Genomic DNA, 24095 nt, shown 5'->3' with positions numbered 1-24095 from the left:
CTGTGTGCATCTTCTCCTCCACCCGGATCCATCACCATAACTGGATCCTTCACCATAGTGCAGCCTTGGAGCAGAGTCCACCACCAGTTGCAGCTGTCCAGTAACAGAGTCCCAAAGATGAGTTCAGCTCCTGCCCAAAAAGTCAAGCATGCTTGAGTCCAGCTCTCAGCAACCAAGTCCCGCATGCTGAGTGCAACTCTCTCCATAGTCGTCACTCCACCAAGCCATGAAAGCACTTCCTGCCAACACCATAAACTGTGACTCCATCACGCCATGCCAGCCCTTCTTGCAGACCACCTAGCTTCCACTCGTCCCCTCTGGCTGGGCTGCGCAGGACTCATGTTCGGCTCCTTCATTCACCCAGGCTTGCTTGTGAATGACTAACACACAATATCACCAACAGTGATTGAACCCACCTGGCTCCCTTTTATAGAGCTTAACACCTGATTTGTAATTGCGTGCACATTAACCCTAAAACTAAGGTGTGATACCACTCACCACCACCGGGCAACTTAGAATGAGCGACACCACGTGTAATAATTCTAATGGCCACCGGGGGGCAATCAACCCACTTTGGCACCAAGCCAAAGGAAAAAATGTTCACTTTGTGCATTTAAACTGTCAGATCCCGCTGGATCATGACAATAAATACATATATATGTGTGTGTCACTGACCTCTCTCTCTCTATATATATACAGTATATGTATGTATTCTGTGTGTATATACTGTATCTATTCTATCTATTCTATTCTAACTTGTCAGTGTGATTTTACTGTACACCACACATGAATTGCCAGCTTTTCTAAGGTCACAGTTGCGTAAAAATCGAACAGCCCTCGCTTGATCCTAGTGCTGTGCGATTTTTTTCTTGCATCCATTGACTTGCATTGGCGAGTCTGGTCCGAGATACCCAGCAATATGCAGCATGCTGCAATTTTTTTTTATCTCAGTTCGATTTCAGCTGAGAAAAAAAATCGCAGATGAGATGTAACACATTGAATAACATTGGTCAGAGTGCGATTTTTTTTCTTGGCTTGCACTCGTCCGTTTTTCTCACAAATGAGTATGAGCCCTAAATCAGAGATTTGTAAAAAAAAAAATCACATTTTCAATGGAACAGTGTGATTAATTCCTGAGGGTAGCTAGAATCATAATGCACACACAATAACTCAATAACACAATAACATGTTAAATGTGCACCCCTTATCCTATATGATGGCATAATCCATGGCACCATCATCTGAAGGTGATCTTACCATACATTTACTACTTCGCCACTACATGCCCTTGCTGTGTGCAAATTATTCTAAAGAAACAAGATTCTGAAATGCTGAGCTTACTTATTGGATTTACTGTAATTCCCAGGAAATTTCCAGAGAAAGGAAGAGTCCCAGCTACATACTCAACTACTGTACCTTTGATTGACCCCAGCTGTGGCCTGTGTTAGCTTGGGTATGGAAAGAGAAATAATAGCTCTAGCTTGCCTGTATGACTAGGAATGGATCACAAATAGTCAGACAAAATAAAGTAATTTTTTTTCCTATTTGGCCATTACTGCACATGTAATGTTACTCTGGATTTAACCAAATCAATTACAGTTTATATCATTACTCATGATCATCTATCTACAGTATATACCTATCTATTGCTTGGGCGCTAAGATTTATCATCTTTTTCCAAATATATTTCCAAATTATTTAGTAACAACATGAAACTATTAACCGGTAAGCGAACGTAAAATCATTCCCAGTGATCCTAAATCAAATATTTACTAGTTTTACCAATGCAATTTCCCAGAAGTTACCGTAAGTAGAAGCATCTTTGTGTTTATTATCATCATAATAGTCTAAGTTGGAAATCTTGAACTTGTCCCTTGGGGTCCATTGTTCTGAAATGTGGAAAATATCTCTGTCATTAGTTACACGTGTTTGCATCTAACCTTCTACATAATCTTCTGGAAAATACAGGAACTTAAAACCAGGCTACATCAGGTACTGATAGCAATTACTTAAGTGATTTATTGCACAAGACATTTCATTTATTATTCTAGAATTACACCTCAGGGAGTTAGTAAGTAGTCCATATTGTTCCACTTAAGATATGGACACAGAAATATAGGCCAATTTATCTATGTTTTTAAATGTGTAATAGGACAATGTATTTCATTACAGAGTACAGTTAACCTCTGTATAATTCTGTACACCATTTCACAATTTACAGTGGCATGTAAAAGTTTTGGCACCCCTGGTCAAAGTCACTTTTATTGTGAACAGATACGCAAGTTGAAGATGAAATGTTCTCTAAACAGCCTAAAGTTAAAGATGACACATTGCCTTTGCATTTTAGGCTATAAAAGGGTGTATATATATAGGGTATATATATATATATATATATATATACACTCACTGGCCACTTTATTAGGTACACCTGTCCAACTGTGTGTTAAGACTTAATTTCTAATCAGCCAATCACATGGCGGCAACTCAGTGCATTTAGGCATGTAGACATGGTCAAGACAATCTCCTGCAGTTCAAACCGAGCATCAGTATGGGGAAGAAAGGTGATTTGAGTGCCTTTGAACGTGGCATGATTGTTGGTGCCAGAAGGGCTGGTCTGAGTATTTCAGAAACTGCTGATCTACTGGGATTTTCACGCACAACCATCTCTAGGGTTTACAGAGAATGGTCCGAAAAAGAAAAAAAATCCAGTGAGTGGCAGTTCTGTGGCCGGAAATGCCTTGTTGATGCCAGAGGTCAGAGGAGAATGGGCAGACTGGTTCGAGCTGATAGAAAGGCAACAGTGACTCAAATTGCCACCCGTTACAACCAAGGTAGGCAGAAGAGCATCTCTGAACGCACAGTGCGTCGAACTTTGAGGCAGATGGCCTACAGCAGCAGAAGACCACACTGGGTACCACTCCTCTCAGCTAAGAACAGGAAACTGAGGCTACAATTTGCACAAGCTCATCGAAATTGGACAGTAGAAGATTGGAAAAACGTTGCCTGGTCTGATGAGTCTCGATTTCTGCTGCGACATTCGGATGGTAGGGTCAGAATTTGGCGTAAACAACATGAAAGCATGGATCCATCCTGCCTTGTATCAACGGTTCAGGCTGGTGGTGGTGGTGTCATGGTGTGGGGAATTTTTTCTTGGCACTCTTTGGGCCCCTTGGTACCAATTGAGCATCGTTGCAACGCCACAGCCTACCTGAGTATTGTTGCTGACCATGTCCATCCCTTTATGACCACAATGTACCCAACATCTGATGGCTACTTTCAGCAGGATAATGCGCCATGTCATAAAGCTCGAATCATCTTAGATTGGTTTCTTGAACATGACAATGAGTTCACTGTACTCAAATGGCCTCCTCAGTCACCAGATCTCAATCCAATAGAGCATCTTTGGGATGTGGTGGAACGGGAGATTCGCATCAGGGATGTGCAGCCGACAAATCTGCGCCAACTGTGTGATGCCATCATGTCAATATGGTCCAAAATCTCTGAGGAATGCTTCCAGCACCTTGTTGAATCTCTGCCACGAAGAATTGAGGCAGTTCTGAAGGCAAAAGGGGGTCCAACCCGTTACTAGCATGGTGTACCTAATAAAGTGGCCAGTGAGTGTATATATATATATATATATATATATATATATATATATATATATATATATATATATATATATATAGTTAGATCCATATATGTTTGGACAGACAACATTTTTCTAATTTTGGTTCTAGACATTACCACAATGAATTTTAAACAAAACAATTCAGATGCAGTTGAAGTTCAGACTTTCAGCTTTCATTTGAGGGTATCCACATTAAAATTGAATGAAGGGTTTGGAGTTTCAGCTCCTTAACATTGATATGGCGCACAAAATGCGTGTGTCGTCATCTTAATTGTTCTGCTTCCAAATTGAATGCGGGGTCTTACGGCCGGAGAAATCGGGACAAATGCAAGCAATTGTCTCTCAAATGATTTCTGATTTATTTCCAGAAGTGTACAACATTTTATAGCAAAAATCGAGCTGTCTCATTGCATTACATCATGGGTTCTTTTCCAAATTACTGTTTACCCCAAATAACAAATTAGTATTGATCTCATATGTCCTTGTGTCCTATGTAATCATTATGCATATAATTATTGTTTCTGGCCTGGTCCACCCTAATCCACCCAGTTTCGATGAAGCTAGGTGGGTTATACAACACAGAAATAAGTCTTAGAAAATCAGAAGTATCTTAAAGCTACATGATTCCAATATTCTGATTCCAATATTCGCAAAGTGTCCATATAAAGTTATAGGTTTGATTCTTGTATATATTCATTTGCCATGTATTCTCCCCTTAACAACGTGTGCTCCTTAACCTTTACATGTCACTGTACATTATATTTACCACGTGACTTAGTTGATGTTTCGTATACTATTATTTTTTTTCTATTTACTGTAGCTTTTGCTGTTAGTCTCCAAATTTATGTACCGTATTTCTAAAAAGTAAAAAGTATTTATTATAAAGTCAATTTGATCAATTTTATTGCACATCAGTTTTCCCTTCCTGCACATGAAGTCATAAATACATTTGTATTAAGCATGCAATAAATTTACACAGGGTTGTACAGAGCTGAGCTGTCCACAAAGACAATGAAGAGGATTTCTTTATGCAAGCATTTTCCACAAGGAATTTTCAATGTCTAGACTAAATGAGTCTGGTTTTGTATTGGAGTGTGACACATACATTTTTTGTCTCTGCCACAGTGACTCAGAGTAAGAATATTAATAGGATTGTGTTCATCATTTCTGCTAAATAACTACTAATGCAGGAAAAGTTTTTAAAAACAATGATTTATTGATATAATTTTTTAAAAGATGTTAAGAAGGATGTTACATATTATATCCTGAATGACATCAGATTTTCATATTGTCGGGGTCATGTGCTAATTTTTGACTGGAAGACAGTAGCATGCTCATGACCAATGGCCTTGTGCAGTTAAGCATTTTTCTTGTACAATCTGTCATTGAGGGCAAAAAGTTAGTGCTCTCTAAGCTATAAGTATACAATATCCCTGATTTCTAAAAGCGGGCTGCAAAGTATTTCCGTAAATGTTCTCCAGCCCCCCTTGAAGTAATTTATTTTGTACACTAGAAATTTGTGCATAAATGTTAGCGCTGCCTGCCACCTTTTAGCAAGTACATGTGACTTTTCGCTTTAAAAAGGCACAAAAAATGCCAAAAATAAAGACAAAAATAAGTCGCATTTATATAAAACTCACGAATCACTTATTTATAAGAACCATTTTTAAGAATTTGGAGTAAAAATGTCAACAAATATCACAAGGCAAAAAAGAAAATTGACCTAAAAATGCAAATGGTGAATTGGGTCTAAAGTGTTTTCTTTTCCTTTCATAAAAAATCCTGTAGCTTTTGTCGCTGTTTTTCATGACATTCTTAAATCCAAAGTCTGAAGTGAATTAAGAAGTTTGTCCAGTCTAAAGTAAAAAGTCTGCAGTCACTCTATGTGAGCTTTGAATCCTCCAGTGCCTAATCTGTGCACTGCAAGAATTCACTAGTTTCTGAGCCTGAAACAGCAGCGATGTATGCAATATGCATACTCCTGGGAAGTAGCTGTCTACAAGCATATGGCGAGAGATTGCGGCTGTGTAGTGGGCATGGCCTTGCTCCATACAAGTGTATGGAGAGAGAGTGTGGCTGTCTTGTGGTTGTGACATTTCTCCATTTAAGTGTATGACGAGAGATTGTGGCTGTCTAGTGGGTGTGGCCTTGCTCCATACAAGTGTATGGCAAGATATTGCAGCTGTCCAGTGGGTGTGGCCTTGCTCCATACAAGTGTATGGTGAAAGATTGTGGCTGTCTAGTGGGCATGGCGTTTCTCCATACAAATGTATGGTGAGAGATTGTGGCTGTCTAGTTGGCGTGGACTTGCTCCATACAAGTGTATGGTGAGATATTGCGACTGTCTAATGGGCGTGGCCTTACTCCATACAAGTGTATGGCAAGAAATTGTGACTGTCTAGTGGGCATGGCCTTGCTCCATACAAGTGTATGGTGAAAGATTGCAGCTGCTTAGTGGGCATGGCCTTGCTCCATACAATTGTATGGCGAGAGATTGTGGCTGTCTAGTGGGCATGGCCATACTCCATACAAGTGTATGGCAAGAGATTGCGGCTGTCTGGTGGTGTGGCCTTGGGCCATACAAGTGTATGGTGAGAGATTGAGGCTGTCTAATGGGTGTGGCCTTGTTCAGTTCACTAGTATAGAGTGAGGCCACATCCACTAGATGGCTTCTGCCCGGGAGTCTGCACATTGCATACATCACCGCCATATCTGGCTCAAGAACTGGCGAATCCTCACAATGTATGTGACCGAGGGATTCAAAAGTCTACAGTCATACAGAGTGACCTGCTTACCCTTTAAAGAGAATATAAACTATGAAAAAAAGGAATTCTTCTGCTCAATTCAGCGTCAGACTGGAGCACCTTGAGCCCACCAGAGAAAATCAATCTTGGGGCCCACTATGTAGCTACATAGAAATAAATACAAGACCACCAATTGTGTGGTAAAATATGCAAATATCAGGGTACAATATAAGGTAGTGCTCGTCTTAATTATGTAGCAGGGGTTGGGACAGCCCCCTCATAGAATATAATGTAGCCCCCTCATGGAATAAAAAGTATCCCCCCTCATAGAACATAATGCAGCCTCTGTGATGGAATATAATGCAGCCCCACTCATACAGTAGTATATAATGTAGCCCCCTCATGGAATACAATGCAGCTCCCCTCATTGAATATAATGCAGCCCCCCTCATATGGTATAATGCAGCCCCCCATAAAATATAATGCAACCCCCTCATAAGGTATAATGCAAACCCCATAGAATATAATATATCCCCCTCATAGGGTATAATGCAGTCCCCCTCATATAGTATAATGCAGCCCCTCCACAGAATATAATGTAGCCCCCTCAGAATATAATGCAACCCCCTCATAAGGAATAATGAAGACCCCACAGAATATACTGTAGCCCCCTCATATGACATAATGCAGTCCCCCTCATATAGTATAATGTAACCCCCAGAATATAATGTAGCACCCTGAGAGAATAATGCAGCCCCCACACAGAATATAATGCAGCCCACTTAGAATATAATGTAGCCCCTTCATAAAGTATAATGCAGCCCCCTTCATATGGTATAATGCAGCCACCCCTCATAGGGTATAATGCAGCCCCCCTCCACCTCCATCACTGTCCTTATCACCACCTACTTCATTGCCTTCTCACCCACCACCCCTATCATTGACCTATCCACCACCTCCGTCATTGCCTCCGCCTCATCAATCTCATCATTCCCCATTCCAACACCTTCATCATTGCCTCCCCCCACCACCACCATCATTGTCCTTACCTCCACAATCATCATTGCCTTCATTCCCACCACCCCATCATTGTCTCTTCCTCACCACCCCATGGTCCTTTCTACCACCACCATTGCCTGTTCCTCATCACCCCCATCACTGCTCTCCATCACCCACATCATTGCCCTCTCCAATAAACACACACAGCACCACTCTCACACACACAGCACTACACACACTCACACATACAGCCCCACTCTCACTCACACACAGCACCGCACCACATACGCACCACATATAAACACACATGCAGGCACGCAGACAGACACACAGCACCACTGACCTCTCCGCACGATCCCCGCAGCTGCAGCACATCAAGGCAGCATCTTTTTTCACCACCAGCTTTCTCTCTGACACAGCCACGCTGAATGATGATGTCATCCAGCTGCACTGCTGTGTCAAACAGGAAGCAGGATGGCATTCGATCTTTGCAGCTCTGCTCCTCTGCCATTTTCTCCTGTAGGCAGCGAAGCTGCAGGGATCGCTCCCTGCTCGCCGATTGCCCTTAGTGTTATCCGCCCTGCAGGGGCCCACCTGTGGGGCCTTGATACAGCTGCAACGGTTTTACATGTGGTATGTCTGCTGCTGCGGGCAGTGTTAGCCTCAGCCTGCAACTAACACTGTCCGCTATTAAAGTGAAATGAATATTCACTCCTCTTCGTGCCCATGGGGCCATGGGGAAACGTGAATATTCATTTCTCTTCAGCAGTGGGGACAGGCTCTTGTCTCCAGCTGCTGCTCCACTTGCACTGGGCAGGCCCCCTGACTCACAGGCCCCATAGCAGCGGGGTGTGCCGCTAATAGCGACACGCTACTGGCTGGGGGTCCCTGGAGCAACGGGGGGCCCTAGGCAGCTGCCGGCCCTGTATGCCAGCAGGTGTAAGTATCTGGGCCCACCGGAGAATCTTCCAGATCCCCAGTGGGCCAGTCCGACCCTGGCTCGATTCATTTCTAACTTTGACCCCGAATATACATCAAAGCTGTAGTGATATTGAAAGGAAAAAATATCTGTAAAAGTATGTTAAAATGGTTTCTTATAGCTTACATAAGTCATTAAGTGCATTTTCACTAAAGAGATAAAAATGTTTTACAACAGTAAACACATTTGCCAATGTAGCCAAATCATGAACATTTTACTCACTAAGTTATTGATATTTTTGAGCAGTTTTTGTGGTTATTTGAAAAAAGACAAAAAGAAATACATCAACATTAGTTGTCATATTTGCATATTCTTAGCAGCTGAAGGTAAAACTATCATGTTGTTATCACTAGAGATGAGCGAACATCATCAGCTCCCTCCTTATTTGGCAAGCTATACATAGTAAGCTATATTCTTACCGAAGAAGCTGCATCGGTAACCTAGCTTCCTGGATCGCTGGCGGCTGATCAGCTGTTTGGCGTCACAGCTGCATGTGTCGTGGCTGTGTGACAGACACAACACATGAATGGAGAGCCTGTTTGTTGAGCTCTCCATGCCTGTGTTGTCACTGTCACACAGCCACTCAAACAAAAAGGAAGCACTCTGTAGCGCCATAGCATGCAAACATGAAATATGAAGAATGAATTGCATTACTGCATTAGAAATATGAAAAATTGAGAAAGCTTAGCGCATAAAATGGCCAATTTATGTGTACCTAGAAGCCACAGTAAAGCGTTTCTCTTATTCCAGGACCCTATCTAATGCCAATCCTCACTAAGACTGAAGTCTTCATCTGAAAGGGAACCTAGGTAAATCCTCTCCTTAGACTGAAATTTGTATCTCTGTGGAGGGGTGGTGGCTCTCCTGTGATTAAAAATGCCTGTGGCTAAGAGATGGAGTGCTCAGTCAGAAGGTCAATAAACATAAACCTCAAAAAACTGACCATCACATCCAAGCACAAACACAGTGTACACAGGTGCTTAGCCTAGAGTCACCAACTCATATACATTCAAAGAAAATAGGAAGCACACTGTAGCACCATAACATGCAAACATGAAATATGAAAAATGAATGCATTACTGCATTAGAAATATGAAAAATTGAGAAAGCTTAGTGCATAAAATGGTCAATTTATGTGTACCTGGAAGCCAGGGTAAGGTGTTTCTCATATTCCAGGACCCTAACCTAATGCCAATCCTCACTTAGTTGGTGACTCTAGGTTAAGCACCAGTTCACACTTAAGGCCCCGTCACACATGACGATTTACCAGCGATCCCGACAACGATATCAACGTGTCAGGATCGCTGGTAAGTCGCTATGTGATCGCTGGTGAGCTGTCAAACAGACAGCTGATTATCATGAGCGCTCCAGGTATCTGGGTTCCCAATACAGCTTCGTCGGTAAGCGCTATAGCTTGCCGAATAAGGAAGGCGCTGACGATGTTCGTTCCTCTCTAGTTATCACTACATGCAGAAAAATCAGTTGTCAGTTTCTGCACAATTAATTTAAATACTGCAACCAAAATGGCTCCACTTCCTGTAATCACTTATGCAAAATGGCCTAAAAACTATTACTAATACTAACACGTCCAGTATCCCTTGAATCTGCACTATAGTCCCCTAAATATTTCTCTCAAGCTTTTCGTAAGTTTGGCATTCATCTAAAATCTGTACTAATAATACTTATGTAATTGTGATGTCTATTAATACACTATACAGCAGCAAACACAAAAATGCTGTATCCTTGATGAACTTTGCTTGACATTCTGAAGTCATTGGATGACACAGAAATAGAAGAGGGCTTTGCTGAAGCATTCCTGGCAGAGTTTGCAAAATTCTACTGAATATTAAGTTAGTTTGCTGTAAACACACTGTAAGTATGAATAAATCCCTAAAATGTAAAACACAGCAGGATTTTTTGGTCTGCTATGAGTAACAACATGTTAGGAACTGCATGATGACATAAATTTACCTTCTATTTTATGTTTGTGTGTTTTTCCATGCTACATTAATGGGGTTTCCAATTTTGTAAATAGCATTCTGGGGCAAATGTATCAATTTATTTTTCATACCAGCATAAAATATCTTCAATTCATATCTTGCAATATTTTTTGTGCAAATCAGAAGTTGCTCAAAAAAAAATTGCGACTTTTGTTTTTTTCATGCCATTTCCAGAAACTTACACCAATAGGCAGAGCACTGAGTGGACAGGTAGTGGCAAAGTTAGTTAAAAGTTATGCCATTTAAGCAGTGTAATTTATTCTGGAAATATACTTACTGACTGACAGGAGTACATTTCTTACGGAGGCAGACGGCACGTGTATGTTGTACTTAATTCATTAAATGTGTATGTTATTAAATTGATTTTGTTAAACAACATAAAAGTAACACATTTGATTTGACTTGCTTATTCTTTTTGCTGTCATTCTTATGCATTGAGAGCTTATATCTTTCATAGTGTACAGCTACTTTGCATGGAACTTGGCCACTAGTAGCTTGCCAGGCTGAGTGTGCAAAGTAATGTAATTCCAGGAGAGGTGTTAGCTCATAACATACCAGCCCATTTATTTCTATACAGCCATTATCTGCTTACCTCCCCCCTCCCTCTCAGCCCCTGACAAGCTGCTGTGAAAAATCTTGAAAAATCACTGCACTCAAAGCAGGTCTCCTAATCATGGCTCTCACTGCTGTGTACTTGTCCAAATGTCCTGTTATCTCTGAGTATATTTGGTGATTGCAATGTAAACTCAGAACAAACCACTGATAACTGAATGTCTTACAGTGGAACTTGGGCTGAGCTTTACAGTTCTACTACTTACTAGAACTGTTACACAAGGAATAGTGCCTGCCTGCCACAACAGAAACCCAGAAGTAAAAGAGATTGGAAAGCTGTGTTCTATTCAGGAGACAACTTAAAAGTAACTCTTTAATTGGAGTGCTTGTCTTAATGAATTAGACATATCTTATTCCAGCGGCCCCGTTCATAACGCCAGTCTTAATGTCTTAATGAATCAGAATCTCAGTTTTTTTCCAGAAACAGTGCTGCTCAGGGCATTACCATGGCTTTAACTTGTATTGCAACTGAGTTGGACTCACTTAAATAGGGATAAGTCACTATGTTGTGCACAGCAGATACACAAATGTTTCTGGAAAATGAGGGCCAGTTTCATTAGTAACTGATCATTTCTAGTGATTAGCGAGTATGCTGGTTGCTCGGGTTTTCCCGAGCATGCTTGGGTGGTCTCCAAGTATTTGGAAGTGCTCAGAGATTTAGTTTCTGTTGCCACAGCTGCATGATTTGCAGCCTGAATACATGTGGGAATTCTTTAACAGGCAATCCTCACATGTATTCAGGCTATCAAGTAGTCGCAAATAATGCAGCTACAGCCACAGAAACTAAATCTCTGAGCATTTCCAAATACTTGGAGACCACCCGAGCACTCTCGGGGAAACCTGAGCAACGAGCTTACTCGCTCATCACTAATCATTTCCTTTGTTATTTCATCTGTTAATGAATCAGTTTTGTAAGCACTGCGCATACCCTGAACACTAGAAATATTCAAAGACACCTCTAAGAAAAATGGAGCAATAACAGAAGCAAAATTGAATATGCGTGTGTGATGTTTGTATCGAAGGCAGATTTTCTTAATACTGCAACAAATGCATAACAACTAGTGATGAGCGAGTATACTCGTTGCTCGGGTTTTCCCGAGTATGCTCAGGTGTCCTCCGAGTATTTTGGCGTGCGCGGAGATTTAGTTTCTGTTGACGCAGCTGCATGATTTGCGACTTGTAGACAGGCTGAATACATGTGGGAATTCCATAACAAACAGGCATTCCTCACATGTATTCAGCCTGTCCAGCAACCGCAAATCATGCAGCTGCGTCAACAGAAACTAAATCTCCGAGCACGCCAAAATACTCGAAGGTCACCCGAGCATGCCCGGGAAAACCTGAGCAACGAGTATACTCGCTCATCACTATTGACAACTGAACACATGAACCAAGCCTTAGTGGATTCTGGCAGAGAATTATGTAGATTTCAGCCACAAAAATTCTAGTAAAAGGGTTACATTATGAAGGCAATGAACTAATCCAAAGTAGCATCTTTAGAGCATCTTAATCTCTGCAGGAGGGACCTACTGTTGGAGCCTCTTAGGTCAAAGGTTTGAAACCCCATAGCAAGTAATATGCCAAAAATGTCAGCTTCATGCCAGAAGTCATACGGTTATGCATGCATTAAACTTCCCCTGCGCTGTCATCTGTAACTATTTATGTGCATGACATAGAATTACAATTTCACCCAAAAGATTTAAACAGACTAGGATTAAATAAAGCAGAGCCTGTTGGCGTGTGTTGCAAAGCTAGTCATTTGTCTTGCTTTCACAACAGAGAGCTGAATGTTGCCATTAAACACATCTCAAGAAGTGAGATCTCTTCTAAGCAATGAAATGTTTATGTACGCAGCAGGCCACTGAGTAATACGTAATGGAATCCTAAGGCACATCTCTTCCAGCTATTCTTCATCTGCCAGCAAACGTCTGCTACATTTCTGACAGCTAGTTAGAATAAATACTAAGATAAAAAAGAAAAATAAATTGTGCAGGGCAAAATATCGATTTTAGATACTCCTCACAAATGTATACAGCAATATAAATCACTTACAAAGTTTTCCTAGACATACAGTGAGAAATGTATAGTTTTCATGTACATCATATCTCATCTTCGATAATCACACATGGTAGTTACTCTTCTAGTCTGCCTTAACCCCTTAGTGACAGAACCATTTTTGAGCTTAATGACCAAACCCCATTTCTTCAAATCTTACCAATGTGACATTATGTGAAAATAACTCTGGAATTTGTATTTTTTTATGACACATTGTACTTTATGTTAGTGGTAAATTTAGATCAATATGTTTTTTGTCTTTTTATAAAATTATCTGAAATATGATGAAAATTTTGAAAAACTAGCAATTTTTAATCTTTCAATGCTTATATCCTTAAACTAGATAGCCATACCACGCAAAATAGCTAATAAATAACATTTCCCATAAGTCTACTTTATGTCTGAATCATATTCTAAATATCCTTTTTTTTTGTTAAAAAGTTTTGCAGCAATTTTCCATTTTTTTTCTAGGAAATTTACACATCCAATTTTTTATGGTCCTAATCGGTATTGAAGGGTCTTTGAGGGGCCTATATAAAAAAATAACCCTAGTAGTGATAGCATTTAAAAAAAACTGTACCACTTAAATTATTCTAAATTGCTGTTAGGAAACTTGTTAACCCTTCAGGTGCTACCCAGGAATTAAGGCAAAGTTGAATGAAAAAATGTCTTTTTTTTAATGTTTTTTAATGTTTTTTTAAATTCTTTATTTTAGGTATATCATAGAAAAGATACAAACATGTCTGGGGTATAATCAAAGTACATAACATCTTATGATAATCCGACATGTAGGATATAGTTTAGGAAAGGAGATGTAGGAACCGGGGGAGAGTAATTTGGGAAAGGGAAGGGTAGAAGGGTGAATGAGGTAGGAAAAAGAGGGGAGGAAAAAATATTAACTGGGTGTAACAAAAAACAAAGTTAGGTACACACATCATAGCCAAGAACCATGTTTACAAATCGTCGGAAGGCAAAATGGGGGAGCTAGCGACACCTGTGAAATCACGTTGAGTGAGGGTCATATCCGAGCGAGGGAGATCACCCATATATTAAACCTAACCGTGTGAGTAAGACCCCTACATTGGAGTTACCTCTTGAAGTTTTTTCCATGAAGACCATATTTTGTTATAGATTTCATGGGTTGTGTTTCCCAACTGGTGAGTTCTTCAAGTTGGGAAATTTGATTTACCTTAGAGGTCCATTCTCCTAGGGTGGGAGGAGTTTCGTCTCTCCAATGTGTAGCTATTAAATGTTTCGCTGCACTAACCAGTAATGGGAGAAGCTGTGTTTCAATGGTTTAAAATTTTTGGATGGGCAAGATAGTAGAGCTTCGGTAGCCTGTAGATCAGTATCAATAAGTTTTAGTTTTTTAAGATTAAGATTGACGCCTGGACAAAATTCCCTGAGTATGATGACCAGTTTGACTATGACATCTCCAACACATGTTGGTGTCTGATAAACCCATATGATGAAGTTTGGCCGGAGTCATATGCCATCTAGTTTGAATTTTATAGAAATTTTTCTGAAGTCGAATACACTAGAGAAACCACGTGCATTCAGTAAGATTTTGGCAATTTGTTCTTCTGAGAAACTAACCTTAAGTTCTGATTCCCAGGAATATATGAAAGAAGGCTTCAACTTAGAGGGAGGGATACTAAGGCAAGCATATAAGCGGGAAATAAGTTTTAATCTCGGGGACGGTAATTTAGTCATGATATCTAGCCAGGACCAGTCAGATTTAAATGGATAATTTTGTCTAAATTGGCACAGGGTCCGCCTAACATGTTGCTGTTGAAGAAAATTTTTGGGATGAGCCAAGGCATTGTCAGGCCACTCATTCCTCAAAATCTTGTTGTCATAGAAACTGATCAATGTATCCCTAGGCAATGCAAACCAAAGGTTATACGGATCGTTAAAATCAGGATCTAATAGATATGGTATAAAGCCAATAGGTGTCAATGTAGATGGGAAAGAGGCAGTCGGAAGCTCAGTAGACACTAATCATTTAACTCGAAGAGTGGCCAAGAGAATTCCATCCAACCTAAAGGTGTCAGGGGGATTCCCTCGAGACCATAGATATGAGATCCCTTTAGCCCCTAGCAAAATTAAATCAATATCCTCCTGGTCTCCTCTTTCATAATCAAAAACAATTCTTAGCCATCTGCCTAAATGTATAGCTTTATAATAAATATACAGTTAGGTCCATATATATTTGGACAGAGACAACATTTTTCTAATATTGGTTCTAGACATTGCCACAACGAATTTTAAACAAAACAATTCAGATGCAGTTGAAGTCCAGACTTTCATTTGATAGTATCCACATTAAAATTGGATGAAGGGTTTAGGAGTTTCAGCTCCTTAACATGTGCCACCCTGTTTTTAAAGGGACCACAAGTAATTGGACAGATTAAATAATTGTAAATAAAATGTTCATTTCTAGTACTTGGTTGAAAACCCTTTGTTGGCAATGACTGCCTGAAGTCTTGAACTCATGGACAGCACCAGAAGCTGTGCTTCCTCCTTTTTGATGCTCTGTCAGGCCTTCACTGCAGTGGCTTTCAGTTGCTGTTTGTTTGTGGGACTTTCTGTCTGAAGTTTAGTCTTTAACAAGTGAAATGCATGCTCAATTGGGTTGAGATCAGGTGACTGACTTGGCCATTCAAGAATATTCCACTTCTTTGCTTTAATAAACTCCTGGGTTGCTTTGGCTTTATGTTTTGGGTCATTGTCCATCTGTAGTATGAAATGACGACCAATCAGTTTGGCTGCATTTGGCTGGATCTGAGCACACAGTATGGCTCTGAATACCTCAGAATTCATTCGGCTGCTTCTGTCCTGTGTCACATCATCAATAAACACTAGTGACCCAGTGCCACTGGCAGCCATGCATGCCCAAGCCATCACACTGCCTCCGCCGTGTTTTACAGATGATGTGTTATGCTTTGGATCATGAGCTGTACCACGCCTTCGCCATACTTTTCTCTTTCCATCATTCTGGTAGAGGTTGGTCTTGGATTCATCTGTCCAAAGAATGTTCTTCCAGAACTGTGCTGGCTTTTTAGATGTTTTTTAGCAAAGTCCAGTCTAGCCTTTTTATTCTTGATGCTTATGAGTGGCTTGCACTGTGCAGTGAACCCTCTGTATTTACTTTCATGAAGTCTTCTCTTTATGGTAGATTTGGATATTGATACGCCTACCTCCTGGAGAGTGTTGTTCACTTGGTTGGCTGTTGTGAAGGGGTTTCTCTTCACCATGGAGACTATTCTGCGATCATCCACCACTGTTGTCTTCCGTGGGCGCCCAGGTCTTTTTGCATTGATGAGTTCACCAGCGCTTTCTTTCTCAGGATGTACCAAACTGTAGATTTTGCCACTCCTAATGTTGTAGCAATTTCTCGGATGGGTTTTTTCTGTTTTTGCAGCTTAAGGATGGCTTGTTTCACCTGCATGGAGAGCTCCTTTGACCGCATGTTTCCTTCACAGCAAAACCTTCCAAGTGCAAGCACCACACCTCAAATCAACTCCAAGCCTTTTATCTGCTTAATTGAGAATGTCATAACGAAGGGATTGCCCACATCTCTCCATGAAATAGCCTTGGAATCAATTGTCCAATTAGTTTTGGTCCCTTTAAAAACAGGGTGGCACATGTTAAGGAGCTGAAACTCTTAAGACATTCATCCAATTTTAATGTGGATACCCTCAAATGAAAGCTGAAAGTCTGAACTTCAACTGCATCTGAATTGTTTTGTTTAAAATTCATTGTGGCAATGTCTAGAACCAAAATTAGAAAAATGTTGTCTCTGTCCAAATATATATGGACCTAACTGTAAGAATCAGGGACTCACAAAACTCCTGAGGAAATCGGGTATGAAAGGAATTTGAAAGGCAATTTCGCTCTTTTCTTTTTCCATATGAATCTAGATATTAAAAGTAAGATTTTCAAAAAAGTTTGGGGTACATTTATGGGAATCATATTCATAGTATATAATATATATAAAATTACCGGCATTATATATGCTTTGAATATGTTAGAACGTCCCAACCAAGAGAGTGTAGGTAGATCATAAAATTTCATCAATGTTTCCACTTTCTTCAATAGGGGAGAATAATTAGTTTGGAATAAATCTACGGGATTTTTGGTGATGTATACCCCCGATTTTTTTTTTTTTTAATAAAATATTGCTTTAGTTGTAAGTTTTTCATTTTCACAAGGGGTAATAGGAGAAAATATATTATTTAAATTTCTTCTCAAAATGTCAATATACCATTTATAGTAAAAACTGCTGTTTAGGCACACGTCCGGGCTCCGAAGGGAAGAAGCGCTATTTGGTGTTTAGTATGCAAATTTGTCTGGAATAGATTGCAGTTACCATATCTAATTTGCAGAGCCCCTGAAGTACCAAAACAGCAGAAACTCTCACAAGAGACACTATTTTGGAAACTAAACCTCACGATTATCTCATCTAGGGTTGTGCTGAGTGTTTTGAATCACCAGGTGCTTGAAACTCTATAATTATTGGGTGCGATAATGAAAAATGATTTTTTTTTTCTAGCAAAATGGTCTTAGCCACAAATTTGTAATTGTCACAAGCGGTAATAGGAGAAAATAGACCATTTAATTTTTTACACAATTTCTGCACACAAGGATTAATAGATGTAACTGGACCAACAATTTGTTGCACAATTTCACCCAAATGTGACGATGTCTCATATTATTATTATTCATTTTTATAGCGCCATTTATTCAATGGTGCTTTACATGTGAAAAAGGGGCATGCAAAGACATGCACAATAAACAACATGAGCAATACAAGGCACACACAAGTACAAAAGGAGAGAGGACCCTGCCAGCGAAGGCTCACAGTCTACAGGGGATGGGTGAGGATACACTAGGAGAGAGTAGAGCTGGCCGTACGGTGATTCAGTAGACTGATAATCACTGCAGGTTGTAGGCTTTAGGTTCCTTTTGAAGATTTCCATGGTAGGCGAAAGTCTGATGTGTTTGAGAGTTCCAAAGTATGGGGGAAGCACGGGCAAAATCTTGTATGCGGTTGTGGGAAGAAGAGATAAGAGGGGAGTAGAGAAGGAGATCTTGAGAGGATTGAAGATTGCGTATAAGTAAATACCGGGAGACTATGTCACAGATGGATGGAGGAGACAGGTTGTGGATGGCTTTGTATGTCATAGTTAGGGTTTTGAACTGGAGCCTCTGGACAATAGGAAGCCAGTGAAAGGCTTGGCAGAGAGGAGAGACTGGGGAATAATGGGGAGAAAGGTGGATTAGTCAGGCAGCAGAGTTTAGGATAGATTGGAGTGGTGCTAGAGGGTAGGCCAGAGAGTAGGAGGTTGCATTAGTCGAGGCGGGAGATGATGAGGGCCTGCCCGAGCGTTTTCGTAGTTTCTTGGTCAAGGAATGTATGGATCAGGGAAATATTTTTGAGTTGGAGTCGGCAGGAGGAGGCAAGGGCTTGGATATGTGTCTTGAATGAGGGGGTAGAGTCGAGGATCACCTCGAGGCACCGAGCGTGCAGGACTGGGGAAAGTGAGCAGAAATTGACGTTGATGGATAGGTCTGGTGGAGGGGTAGAGTGAGATGTGGGAAAGATGATGAATTCTGTTTTGTCCATGTTCAGTTTTAGAAAGCGAGAAGAAAAGAAAGATGAAATAGGGGACAGACATTGTGGGATTTTGGTCAGTAAGGAGGTGATGTCGGGTCCAGATAAGTAGATCTGCGTGTCATCGGTGTAGAGATGATACTGCAAGCCGTGTGATTCTATGAGCTGTCCCAGCCTGAAGGTGTAGATGGAGAAGAGTAGGGGTCCTGGAACTGAGCCTTGGGGAATACCGACAGACAGGGGGCGAGGTGCAGAGGCGGTGTGGGAGAGGGAGATACTAAGGCTATGTGCACACGTGCGGAATTGCCGCGGAAATTTCTGCGGCAATTCCGCAACTCCCTGCCATGGGAAATTCGCGGGAAATCTGCATGCGGCATTCCCGCAAAAAACTAGCATTTTGCAAGCGTATTTAGCTTGCAGAATGCTAGCGTTTTCCAAGCGATCTGTAGCATTGCTTGGAAAACTGATTGACAGGTTGGTCACATTTGTCAAACATAGTGTTTGTCAAGTGTGAGCAACTTTTTACTATTGAGGCTGCCTATGCAGCATCAGTAGTAAAATATATTTTAAAAATAATTTAAAAAATCGTGATATTCTCACCTTCCGGCATCCCTCGCAGCGTTCCCAGGCCTCAGCGATGATCCTGGCAAATCCCGTTCCCACTGATGCCTTGTGACAGTGATCCCAGATGACGTAGCATCATGCGAGACAGCTAAGTCATCACAGGTCATTGTCGCAAGGCATCACTGGGAACAGGACTTGCCGGGAGCATCGCTAAGGCCTGAGAACGCAGCGGGGGGATGCCGGAAGATGAGAATATCACAATTTTTTTAATTTAATTCTTTTTTAACAGGAATGTGGTATCCAGGGCCTGGAGGAGAGTCTCCTCTCTTCCAGACCCTGGGTACCATCCGCACACGATCCGCTTACTTTGCGCATGGTGGGTATAGCTACATGTGGAAAGTAAGCAGATCAATGCATTCCTATGTGTGCGAAATCCCCGCGATTCCTCAAAAAGAATGAGCATGCTGTGTATTTTCCGCCACGGGAAAATACGCAGAATTAGCACATCATGTGCAGAATGCCATTTAATTTAATGAGTTGCAGATTTTTAGCGTTTACGCGGCAAAAAAACGTGGCAAAAACGCTAAAAATCCGCAACTTGTACACATAGCCTGAATGTTCGGTCTGTTAGAAATGACGAGATCCAGGATAGGGCCAAATCTGTGATGCAAGAGACGAGAGAATCTGTAACAAGAGGGAATGGTCTACAGTGTCAAAGGCAGAAGACAGGTCCAGGAGGAGGAGGACAGAGTAGTGTTGCTTGTTCTTGGCAGTTAGTAGGTCATTAGGTGACTTTAGTTAGGGTGGTTTCAGTTGAGTGATGTGGTTGGAAGCCAGATTGTAATCGGTCAAAGGGGGAGCAGGAGGAGAGATGGGAGGACAATTCAAGATGGATGTGTTGTTCCAGTAGTTTTGAGGCATAAGGGAGAAGTGATATCAGGCGATAGCTAAACACAGAAGATGAGTCGAAGGAGGGCTTTTTGAGGATGGGTGTGATTGAGGCATGTTTGAAGGATGAGGGGAAGACACCATTTCTAAGTGAAATGTTGAAGAGATGTGTTAGGGTTGGGATGAAGACTGGCGAGGTCAGGAATGAGGAGGGACGGGAGCGGGTCAAGCTTGCAAGTGGTGAGATGTGATCTTGACAGAAGGGTGGAGAGCTGATCTTCTGTCATGGTGGAGAAGCTGTCATCAAAAACTAATGTTTAGCCACACAGCAGGGATTCATAAGAAGGAGGGCTTTTGGAGCACAGATTTTGCTGAAATAGTTTTCGGTTGAAATTTGTGGAGACCCAAAGATGCCAAAACAGCAGAAACCCCCAAATGTGATTCCATTTTAGACCCCATTGCACTTCTCAATTAATTAATCTTCAGCTGCAGTGGCTATTTTGGCCTCACAGATGTTTCACTTTGTAACATCCACGCCATGCTTTTTTCTGGAGTATTCCGAATATGCCTGTTTAGTGCCAATACATTATTATTATTTATTATTATAGCGCCATTTCTTCCATGGCGCTTTACATGTGATGAGGGGTATACATAGTAAATACAAGTACAGCAATCTTAAACAATAAAGTCACGACTGGTACAGGAGGAGAGAGGACCTTGCCTACGAGGGCTCACAATCTACAAGGGATGAGTGAGGATACAATATGTGAGGGTAGAGCTGATTGTGCAGCGGTTTGGTGGATCGGTGGTTACTGCAGGTTGTAGGCTTGTCGGAAGAGGTAGGTCTTCAGGTTCTTTTTGAAGGTTTCCATTGTGCACAGCTGGTGCTTCTGGAGACACGCACCCTTATATTGTTAGCTAGGCTCTCCCCTTTAGAGTAGTGCCAAACTTGTGATAATTTATTGCAGTTTAGGCACACTGTAGGGGACAGAAAGAGGGGCATTTGGATTTTGCAACATAGATTTCCCTGGATTCTATTTGATGGTGTGGGTGATATATTGCTTTTCCAGAACCTTTGTTCTACCCATAATTTTTATAGCTTTCATTATATGACTAAGATCACATTCTTGTGCTCTACACTGAGCATTTACATAGGGGTTTCCATTTAGATTCCACAAAAATGTGATTCAGTGGAACCCCCCCCCATTTGAACCACTTACTATAATGAGGCAGGTAGAATATTGGACTCTGTTTGGAGTCTGTTCTAGTGATGTCCACCATCTAAACAGTCACAAAAATATTTTTATTTTTTGTGGGTTTTATGCAAAAGCTGCATTTTTAACTCCAAAGGCAGTCCCTGGTTCTGCAGCAGATGACCCCAAAGGTCAGGATAACAGACATGGACTCGGAGTCCAAGGTAGAACCAGATTCTGATGCAGGTTCAGACAGTGCGGTTCCTGGAACACTTGACAGGCAGACTTGTTGGAGAACTGGACATACAAAGAGCAGTCATCTCTCGTGACAGGACTGTTCCCAACCAAGCACCTCACTGAATCTCCAGTCTAGTAAAGGCTTATGAGTACACATCCATAGAAGACCCAGGATTAGTGGGTGCAACAGACCAAGCAGCACATAAAAAGAGATCTTCTCCATATGCAGCATTCCAACCAGAATCTTCAGCTGCTTATCAACAACTCAAATGACTTAGGCTTTTCCCTTCATGGAGGAAACCATCAAGGGACTCTTGAGGTGTGGGACGGGAATTTGATATCGATCCACCACAGCTTGCTGTAAGAAATTTCCCGCCAAACCAGAGTCAATGTTTGGACGTCTCAACGAACCACGTGCTTCTATAGGGCACAAAAACATTTAGAGTCAACAGTAGATAGGTATTACTCACGCCCAGCATAGCCTCTCCTCCAGTCCCTAGGCTTTGGAGATTCTCCGATTTCTCAGGACAAGAACTGATGAGTAGCAGCACAATTCTTTGGCATTTCGGCATTCCTGCTGCTGCTCAGCCAGTTTCACATAGTTGACTTGCATAGATTCAGAGAAGACAGCTGTCTCAAAAGGCTGGAGAACGAGCAGTCTCTGGAAGAACCGAGCCAGTTGCGATGATTTCCTCTTATGCTTCACCTCTTTCGACTGTTCCTGGAACTGAGGTTGACTCGGAAAATCAGATTGTCTAGGGTGGTAGCAAGGATGTTTTGACCAGCCAGGTCGTCCTTAATCCTTTCTGACAATCCCTCCCAAAAGACGGCTACCAGAGCCTTGGCATTCAAGCCAATTTTAGAAGACAGAGTGCGCAACAGAATGGCATACTGGCCTTCAGGCAGATTTCCCTCACGCAGTCTGGGAAGGTAAGATGCAGCAGAGGATACATAATCAGGCTCATGGAAGACCTTTCAGAAGACCACCTAGAAGGCCTGCAAATCTGAGTTCACAGGGTTCCATCTCTCCCACAAGGGGTTGAGCTATGCTAGGGCCTTTACTTCCAGTTGGGACTTCAGGAATCCCACATTAGCTTGATCAGAGGGAAACTGAAGGGACAAAATTTCATAGTGCAGTGTGCATCAAAATGTGGAGAAGCAGACAGATGACGATTAGCTTAAAGTACATAAGTTGCAGGCTGGGTAGACACGGATGCAGTAGCTGCAACCTGGGCTGGAGTGGACGAAGAAGATGTCATCAAGGCATTTTTTCCTACTGATATCGCTGATGGATCATATCTTGGTACAACTCTGAGGGCGTAGGAACAGTGGCTTCCTTGGCCTGTACAAAATATCACGCATGTGGATCATAGATCCACTCTGCCATGGTCTGGGTTTACCTGTGGAGGGGTGTGGCTAAGTGACCTCCTGGTTTTCGCTAGAGCTCCTGATGGTGGGTTTAGGCTTCAGTTGCAGGTGACCGCCATGTATCACTCCAAGGACAGTCCCTGGTACTGCAGCAGCTCACCTCAAGGGTCAGAATTGCAGACACTCATTCAGAGGGCAAGGCAGGATCAGATAGTGATATAGGTTCAGGCAGTGAGGTTCCTGGAAAACTTGAAAGGATGTACACTGGTTCAGGTTCAAACAATGCAGATCCTGGGACACTTGACAGAATGGACACTGGTGCAGGATCAGACAGTACGAATCCTCTAACATTTGACAGGATGGACACTGGTGTAGGTTCAGACAGTGTGGATCCTGGAACACTTGACTAGATGTACACTGGTGCTGGTCTAGGTACCACCGGTGCGGTTACAGGTTGAGGTGCCGCTGGAGCAGTTACAGGTTCAGGTACCGCCAGAGTGGCTTCAAGTTCAGGTACTGCCAGAGCGGTTTCAGATAACACAGGTAACAGGAACGGGTTCAAGTTCAGACTAAACTGGTTCAGCAACAGGTTCGGGTTCTAACAGAATAGGTTCAGGATAGGTTCAGTTTCAGAGTAGGTGAGTTCAACAATAGGTTCAGGTTCTAACAGACTATATTCAGGAATAGGTTCAGGAATAGCAGGGACAACTAACTAGTATAGACAAACTCAAACTAACTTGGGTGGGGGTAAATACATAGTGCACGAGTTACCCCTTTAAGATGCAGGGAGCGTGCTCACACTAAGCGCACGGCAGGGAGATCAGCACGTGGGCCTAGGAGCAGGAAGCTGCAGCAGGACAAGGAGACGCTGCCAAGCGCCCATGGCGGTGAATATGTCGGCATCCCTACCTGGAGAGAGAGAGCGAACATGCAGGGACGATAGCATCAGTTAAATAAAGTCAGACCTTTGGAAACCCAGTGCACATACTGTATAATATTGAAAGCCGCTATGTACATTATCAGTAAATTATTTTTAAGAGTATTCAACTTTTTATTTATATTTTATTTTAACTGTGAAATGTAGTTAAAAGGTGACATTTTAAATTATGGGATTTTCTAAGAGCATAAAAATACATAACAGGTCGCTTACATTTTAATTGTCACCTGGCAAGATGACTGTGTTTTATATTCAGTATAAAAAAATGAAAGTT

General features: G+C 41.7%; 1 protein-coding gene across 1 annotated transcript in view; it reads left to right on the top strand.

Moving 5' to 3' along the window:
* TGFBI (transforming growth factor beta induced) overlaps positions 1 to 24095 on the top strand; it is a 172959-nt gene that overhangs the window by 37701 nt on the left and 111163 nt on the right. The window lies entirely within an intron of this gene.

The sequence above is a fragment of the Dendrobates tinctorius genome, unplaced genomic scaffold (genome assembly GCF_039654945.1).
Source record: "Dendrobates tinctorius isolate UK_male_01 unplaced genomic scaffold, ASM3965494v1 ptg000001l, whole genome shotgun sequence".
NCBI lineage: Eukaryota > Metazoa > Chordata > Amphibia > Anura > Dendrobatidae > Dendrobates > Dendrobates tinctorius.
The sequence above is the reverse complement of the archived record's forward strand: the minus strand, read 5'-3'. Positions and strand labels throughout refer to the sequence as shown.